The 7,829-nt window shown below is 39.8% G+C and overlaps 1 protein-coding gene across 2 annotated transcripts in view; it reads left to right on the top strand.

Moving 5' to 3' along the window:
• The first annotated feature begins 1,483 nt into the window (after positions 1-1,483).
• The window catches only part of cyfip2 (cytoplasmic FMR1 interacting protein 2), a 28,149-nt gene continuing 21,803 nt past the window's right edge, over positions 1,484-7,829 (top strand). For both annotated transcript variants that reach the window (XM_074648077.1, XM_074648078.1), the window contains exon 1: positions 1,484-1,667. The gene's annotated coding sequence lies outside the window, so the exon portion shown is untranslated. The remainder of the gene's footprint in view (positions 1,668-7,829) is intronic.

Here is a 7,829-nt window from a genome sequence, read left to right as displayed (position 1 = left end):
GTACGAGCAGGGAGGCATCTAATTGGTTCTTTCCAAGCGGACCGCGAGGTAGTGATTGGTAGACGTTTTTACAGGATTACAGCAGCTATAGATGACGGCTCCTTTTTCAGAGTTCATAAGTAATGGATCGCTGTCGGGGTGTAAAGATCATTTCAGATCTCCTCTCGCCCGCTTTGTTGGTTACTGGTAATATGTTTTCCTAAAAAAAAAAATGTTCCCTCGAAATTTTAGGATTTAAGTCTTGTAGTATTATGCTTTTTTCTCATAATATTACGACTTTTTTTTCTAGTAAATTTATGACTTTGTTCTCGTAATATTAATGATTTTTTTTTCTTGAAATAGTATGACTTTATTCCCATTAAATTATGACTTTTTCCACGTAATATTATGACTTTATTCTCGAAATATTACGACTTTTTACCCGTAAAGTTATGACTTTTTTCTCGTCAAGATATGACTTTATTCTCGTAATATTACGACTTTTTTTTCTCGTATTGTTATGACTTTATTCTCGTAATATCACATATTTTTTCCTCGTAAAGTTATGACTATTCTTGTAATATTGACGATTTTTATTCTTGAAATAGTATGACTTTATTCTCATTAAAATATAACTTTTTTCACGAAATATTATGACTTTTTTTCTCGTAAAGTTATCACTTTATTCTCCTAATATTATGACTTTTTTTTCGTAAAGTTATTACGTTATTCTCATAATATTATGACTTTTTTTCTCGTAAAGTTATGACTTTATTCTCGTAATATTATGACTTTTTTCTCTCGTAAAGTTATGACTTTATTCTCGTAATATTACGACTTTGTTTCTCGTAAAGTTATGACTTTATTCTCGTAATATTATGACTTTTTTCTCTCGTAAAGTTATGACTTTATTCTCGTAATATTACGACTTTTTTTCTCGTAAAGTTATGACTTTATTCTCGTAATATTATGACTTTTCTCTCGTAAAGTTATGACTTTATTCTCGTAATATTACGACTTTTTTTCTTGTAAAGTTATGACTTTATTGTCGTAATATTACGACTTTTTCTCGTAAAGTTATGACTTTATTGTCGTAATAACGTTTTTTTTGTCTTGAAATAGTATGACTTTATTCTCATTAAATTATGACTTTTTTCTCGTAAAAGTACGACTTTTTTCCTCGTAAATCTATGACTTTATTCTCGTAATATTACGACTTTTTTTCTCGTAAAGTTATGACTTCATATCTCGTAATATTAACGATTTTTGTCTTGAAATAGTATGACTTTATTCTCATTAAATTATGACTTTTTTCACATAATATTATTACTTGATGCTCGAAATCTCCGATTTCCCCCAACCCCATCAATGTGACCCTAATACTCTGTCCTACAAAATGAGTAGAATCAACATGTCGGGGCCCCTCATCATCATCATCATCCTCACCATCACCCATCACTCCACTGTGACTGTCCCTTTAAGAAAATGCACTTGCAGCCATTTTCTGCTCTTTGTGTGGGGTGGTGGATTAGCAGCACTGTGGTATAGGAGCGGAGCGGAGCGAAAACTAGAGCATCAATCGGTACCGAAGACGAGGAGGGGAAAAAAAGCCCAGTGGATCTCCGTCGCACACCGCCACACCGTCCCGCCCGTCTCTGGAGCTCTCCGGACGGACATGCAATATACAGGTAGGAGGTATAGCGATGGATGAGGAGCCGCAGCGCTAGATAGAGATGAAGAGGGCTGGTGATGTGCGCTGGGTAGTGATGATGGCTGGAGACTGGAGGGCTGTGTTTTTTTCTTCTTCTTCTTCTTCCTCCTCGCACTGTGCATCCCTCCCGTTATACTTATATCTCTCTCCGTGCAAGATTGATACATTTGATCGCTAAAGGAAATCGCCCATCGTGAGTGAGCGTGTCCGGGTTTGTAGCGGATTATTCTGACACATGAAGGGATCCCCGTTAGCTTCCATCATCGTATAGCTCACACTGAGAGAGATGAGATGGGTGGGGTGAGGAGAGAGGGATCCTGAGCAGCAAGTGCACCGATGAAGAGAGATGGATCACGGGGAAAGATGAGCGATTTTCTGACCTGATAAGAGATATCCGCTATGATCAGGAGGCTGAATTTGATGCTTTCACTCTCTTTCATCATTTTTTTTTTTTTTGCATTATTTCCTCTCTCCTGTGTCGCCTCCCTTTGACCCATCCAGGCCAGCAGGGCACAACATGGTCATGCATTATAGACGTTTTCACAGCCATCATGATGGCAGGAAGGCAAGGCAGGCCCTGTTACTGATGCACAGATGACAGACAGGTTCACCTACTTCCGTCTATATACTGCTCTCTCTCATCTTTATTCTCCAGCTCTCTCATGATTATTATTATGGTCTATCTATTCCAGTAACTCAGAGTAGATCATATGAATGTGCTACTGTTGCAGAGTTGTAAATCTGTATGCTCACCAGCAGCAAGCAGTGATGTAATGACATGCTGGGGGATGCTTTGCTGCTGCTGCTGATACTGATCCACACTAAATGAACACCTCCCAGTCATATTTCTGGTCTTTCTACTATAACCATAATCACACATTTCTCTCAGAGTGCTTTACAATCTGTGCAGCCCTCTTTTGTTTATTTGTTTTGCACAATTTAAGACTATACAACAACAAAATAAATGAATAATATACAGTGCAGGAAGAGGCAAAAACCCACTGGGCTTATCTGAAGCCTCCACCTAGAGACAAGATTAATATAAAGAAATAATATGACTGCATAATAGTGTAGATACTCGGTTTGGATATGGAAAAAGGAAGAAAACCTTAGGAAGAGCATCAGAGGAGGTGGTTCCTCTATAAAAGTGGGACAGAAATGCAATACATGTGGTATGTAAGAGATTGTAGATATCTAGCTTATTGGTTTGTCACTCAGTCTTGATGTTATTTTCCCTCAGTGATATCACTATAATGTCTGGTGATTCATTGATTATTAGTCGATCAGTAGAAAATTATAAGTCGTAAATCAAGCAAACGCCAATGCCAAATATTTACTAGTTCCAGGTTCCCGGATGTGAGGATTTTTTCTCTGTTTTATATCATTGTAAATGGAGCCTCTTTGGGTTTTAGACTGTTTATTGGACACAACAAGACATTTGAAGACTTCATCTTGAGCTCTCAGACATTGCGATGGACATTTAATATTGTTTATAGACTGAATGAGTAATCGGTTATTTAAAAAAACAAACAACATACAATGTAATCGTTAATGAAAATAACCATTAGTTACAGCCCTAGTAACATCCCCGTGATACGGCTATTGGAACTAGTTTTGTTGTGTGACACCTTGTAGTTATATATCATACCATATTACAAACATTAAAGGGGAACACCACCTAAATTAGGAAATTCAAAATATGTTATCTCCATTGCCTCGGAAAGTTCAATCAATATTTGTGAACGTGAGCTACTCTCTCTCAAAGCCAGAAACCAGAGCGGTAAGTCTCAAACTTGTGATGTCATCGGGTATAAAGTCTGGAGCTGCTCCATAGACAATGGTTGCACCCAAAATTCCATACTAACATGCTATTTAGTACGCTAAAACAGTACGTGAGATATTTTAGTATATGTCTGAAACCTTGTATACTATTTCCGGTGCAATATTACAGTATGCAACACTGCACACTACGGCGGCATAAATATCCCATAATGCAACGCGGTAGTGATGACAACGTTCATAACGGACGTTGACGGACAGCTCTGTAACATCAACAATGCTTCAATTTAACTGTAAGTATAAGATTTCACTTTGCTAGGCGTAATAAATATTTAAAATTAATTCACAAACCGTCGTTTTGGTCACATGAGGTTGGCACGGGTAACCATCGTTACGTGTCTCCTTCCGGCAAGGAGTTACTGCTCAGTGTGTCCGAAATGATACATAATACTGTTTATTCACACAAAAGTATGTTGAATGATAGCACGCAGACACATTTCGTGGACCCACAGAATGTTTGTTTTCTTTTTTCTACCCAAATGAGCTTTATTTTATTGTAGTGTTATCTATCTATAACATCTTTCCCTATTCATTGTCTATGGAGCAGTTCCCGACTTTATACCCTATGACATCACAAGTTTGAGTTTTATCTCTCTAGTTTTTAGATTTGGGAGAGAGTTGTTCATGTTTGCTAATATTTTTTGGACTGTCTTAGACCATAGGAATAACATGTTTGAGTTTTGAAAATGAGCGTAGTTCCCCTTTAACATAGGTACTATCTCTATACATGATCATGAGCAGCATGACTACAGCACATTGAGAGAGAAAGAAAAAGGCCTGTAGACTTAAATAACAAACCAACCAAGTAGCCAAAGAAAAGAGAAGTAGGGGTAAGTGCGGGCAAACTATGGTGAGCAGAAACCATCTGTTTATGTCACGAATCATAACTTTCTTTCTTACATACATTTCATGTGGCACGCTATCATGACTATAAAGAAACTTTGATTACAAACCCCAAAACAATATTCTGCGTTGTTAGTTCAGGTTTTTGTTTACCATCCTCTCTACCTGTCAAGCTTGGTCATGTGAGCCATGCTTGTGTCCTTTTCCCCCCCATTGAATATTCATGTGATAGTCATTCATTGTTGTTGGTCTAAAAGGGGAGAGAGAGTGTGACATCATGGGGGATCATGAGACGACAGCAGTTTCGGGACTGCCGGTCTCTGAAATGACAATCAGCCCGTCGAACCCTGCAGCCCGGCCAACGTCCTGCACATGATGACACACTACAGACCGCACTGCTGGAACACACATGTGACCGGTGTGTGTGTGTTTGTCAGTGTAAATGATCATGTGTGCGCGTGTCAAGATTTCTTCCACACTGATCGGATCTCATCTTATTGTGAGGATGAATATATATTGCAAAGCTAGCCTTGGGGGGGAGATCCCACTGAGTGGTGGTGTGACCCTGGAGTTGACACACTTTCTGTCTTTCTCTCAGGCGAGATGTATTACACACACACGCCTATGGCAGCACATACTGGTCGTGCTTTTCTTCTAAAAAGGCTGCTTTTTTTTCCTATTTTAGTGCTTTTCCTACTCTGTCTCATTCCTCTTTTTAGTTGTAATATTTAGAGCACTTCCTCAAAGCCCTCATGGTTTAGTGTTGTCGTGAAGAGACCTGACCCAAGCGGGTCATGTATAGTAGCTTCAGTTGTAATGCCAGATTGGCCAGAGGGACGTTTGCTATGCACATTATTGATGTTCAAGTCCAACTACTGTATGGGAATTCTGAGAAGAGTTGTCTCGTGTGGCCTCAGTTGGTCTTTCCGGTGTGAAACAGGCCTCCAGCTAGGTTACCAAGTGTCCAGAAGGGAATGAAGGGGCCCTTTGCTTTGTAAAGATGCTCACACACACACATAGAGACAAACACACCAACTGTTGAACAGAGTCGGGTACAGGGTGGGAAAGTTTATTCAGCCAGCCCCGGCTTCAGTCCCCGTCTGTATTCCCAAGCACAGATGGGAGTTTAGCAGCACTGAGCATGTTTGTCTCCCTTGTAGCGAGCTGCATGTTTCATTTTCTATAAGCTGAACAGTTAAAAATAACCAGCTGAGTCTTCAAAGAATCAGAGAGTGTGTGAATCCAGGTTGTGAAGTCACAGCAGTGGAACGAACACAGGAAACAACAGTCTTTTTCTTTACTTTAAAGACAACAAGGTTGCAGCAGCACAGGGTCTCAGTCTCAAATCAGTGTGCACCAGTGTCATTTCAAATCTGCAGGTCTTTTACTTATTCATTTTCATACTTGCATTTTTATCAAAATGAGTCACATCTCCATTGTTACTTAGCCTATTGTGCAGAAATAAAAGGTTTCTGCAAAGGACTACAACTCCCAGCATGCTAGTGATAGTATGTGCTGCAATGAAAATAGAAAGAGTAATATAATTTTGCAATATCAATTGCACACATAATTAGGGCTGTGTATTGGCAAGAATCTGGCGATACGATACGTATCATGGTACATGGGTTTACCATTCAATATATCGCGATATATTGCGATACTGTATGCAAGGGGATGTTTTGCGATATTTTAAATCTAACTTTCTGCATTTGCATTTATCACAATCCCTGCAACATCCAACGTCACGAAATGAGCCACTAGTGTGCCACAAATGTTTGCATGTAAGCTATTAAAGCAGCATTGGGTAGAATTGGAGCATATATGATTAAGAACAGCTAAACAGTACACTACAAGATGTTTCTGAAAACATCTGAGGCGAGAAATAGGCATTACAGTAACAGAATATTGATTCATATTTGATCAGCGCTGCCTAGTTTGACCATTTGATCGGAGTTTGCGAGTGATTGACAGCTGCCTCCGTTGAATGAACAGCCAATAGGAACGTTCTCTCTCTGAAATGACCTGTAATTGGCCAAAGCCTCCCGTCACGGGCTAGGTTTTCTAAAGCCTGAAAACAGAGCCATGAGGAGGTGCAGAAGTCTGGTTATCTCTCAGAACAATTGAATTACAATATGCTGAAAGGTTATTATGGAATTTTTGCCCAATGATGCCAAAATATTCTGTCTACTGCAGCGTTAATTAAAAATCAATACAGCGTTTTTGAGAATCGATACAGTAGCACAAAACATAATATCGCAATACTCAATGGCATAACAACATAGATTTGATTCGAGATTAATTAGTCTTATAACCACCTGCAAATGGCTTTTTCTTTGCCAATACACTGAAGTGTCGCTCACCAGAGTATCATTAGAAGTTTGATGACTCAGCCATCTGTCTGAATTTTAGCCTCAACACTGGTGGTTTACCTCATGCAAATATAACCTCCGTGCATGTTGTTAGCTATGACAGTTTGATGTGACAGGAAACTCCACCCACCTCCACTTCACACCAATTGCGATCATGCAGAATTAGTGTGCCGGCGCATGTGGGCGTGATCGACAACAATGTTTCTCAGTGAGAGTGTAATGTAGGCGTCCGTCTGCGAGTTTTGTGAGTAACGTACATCCATGCTGGCCACAAGAAGTCATTGTAGTTGCTTTGAAATTTACGTATGTTGACTCCCACTTGTGTGTAGATGTATTACTGTGTTTGGAAGTAGGTAGGTTCATCTATCTGTTTATTTGATCCTCTGTCTGTGGCTGACTTCCAGGACAAATAAAAAGCTGTTTGACTGTAGAAGATCCCATAACCCACCTTTATCCGTATTGAATATGAAATGACTGTGTCCATTAATAATTTTACAACTTGATTGATTCAACACTTTACCTTCTGTTTCTGCGAGCTCTTTCTCTACCTAGGGGCAGTCACGTTTGCCTCTCTTCTCCGTTTGGCCCCTGGCCCTCTCAGCTCTAGCTGTGCTCTCTCTGGCTGTGAATATTAAGCTGATTATCGGCCCTGTCAGGCCTGTCTGCCAGGTCAGACGTAAAACACACATTTCTGAGAGGCACATGATATACGGGGTGGGCGCATACACACTGCTTTTTACACACTGCTTTGGCTGGGCTGGTGTTTTATAATGAGGAGGAGGCCGGGCACTGCGATGACTGCACCGTTTCAAGGGGGTCTCGCCATTTATTCCAAGGACGGATCAGATGGAGGACAATCGTTTTTAGTAGCTGTGGATTTTTAAACCGTATGCATGGGTTGCATGTGCGTTCTGTGTTCATATTTATCACCTAATATTAATTTCAATTAAGAAAAGTACAAAATATCAGTTCGCCTAAAGCTTCTGTGAAAAAACACATTTTGCCAGCGGGCAGGACGGCACACTTTGTGTTTGTCAAATGTCATTCACTGCCAGATCGTTCCCCGCCTCTCTCTGATCAATGAGATT

Source organism: Sebastes fasciatus, chromosome 10 (assembly GCF_043250625.1).
Source record: "Sebastes fasciatus isolate fSebFas1 chromosome 10, fSebFas1.pri, whole genome shotgun sequence".
Taxonomy (NCBI): domain Eukaryota; kingdom Metazoa; phylum Chordata; class Actinopteri; order Perciformes; family Sebastidae; genus Sebastes; species Sebastes fasciatus.
Note: the sequence above shows the minus strand (reverse complement) of the source record. Positions and strands in the feature narration are given on the sequence as shown.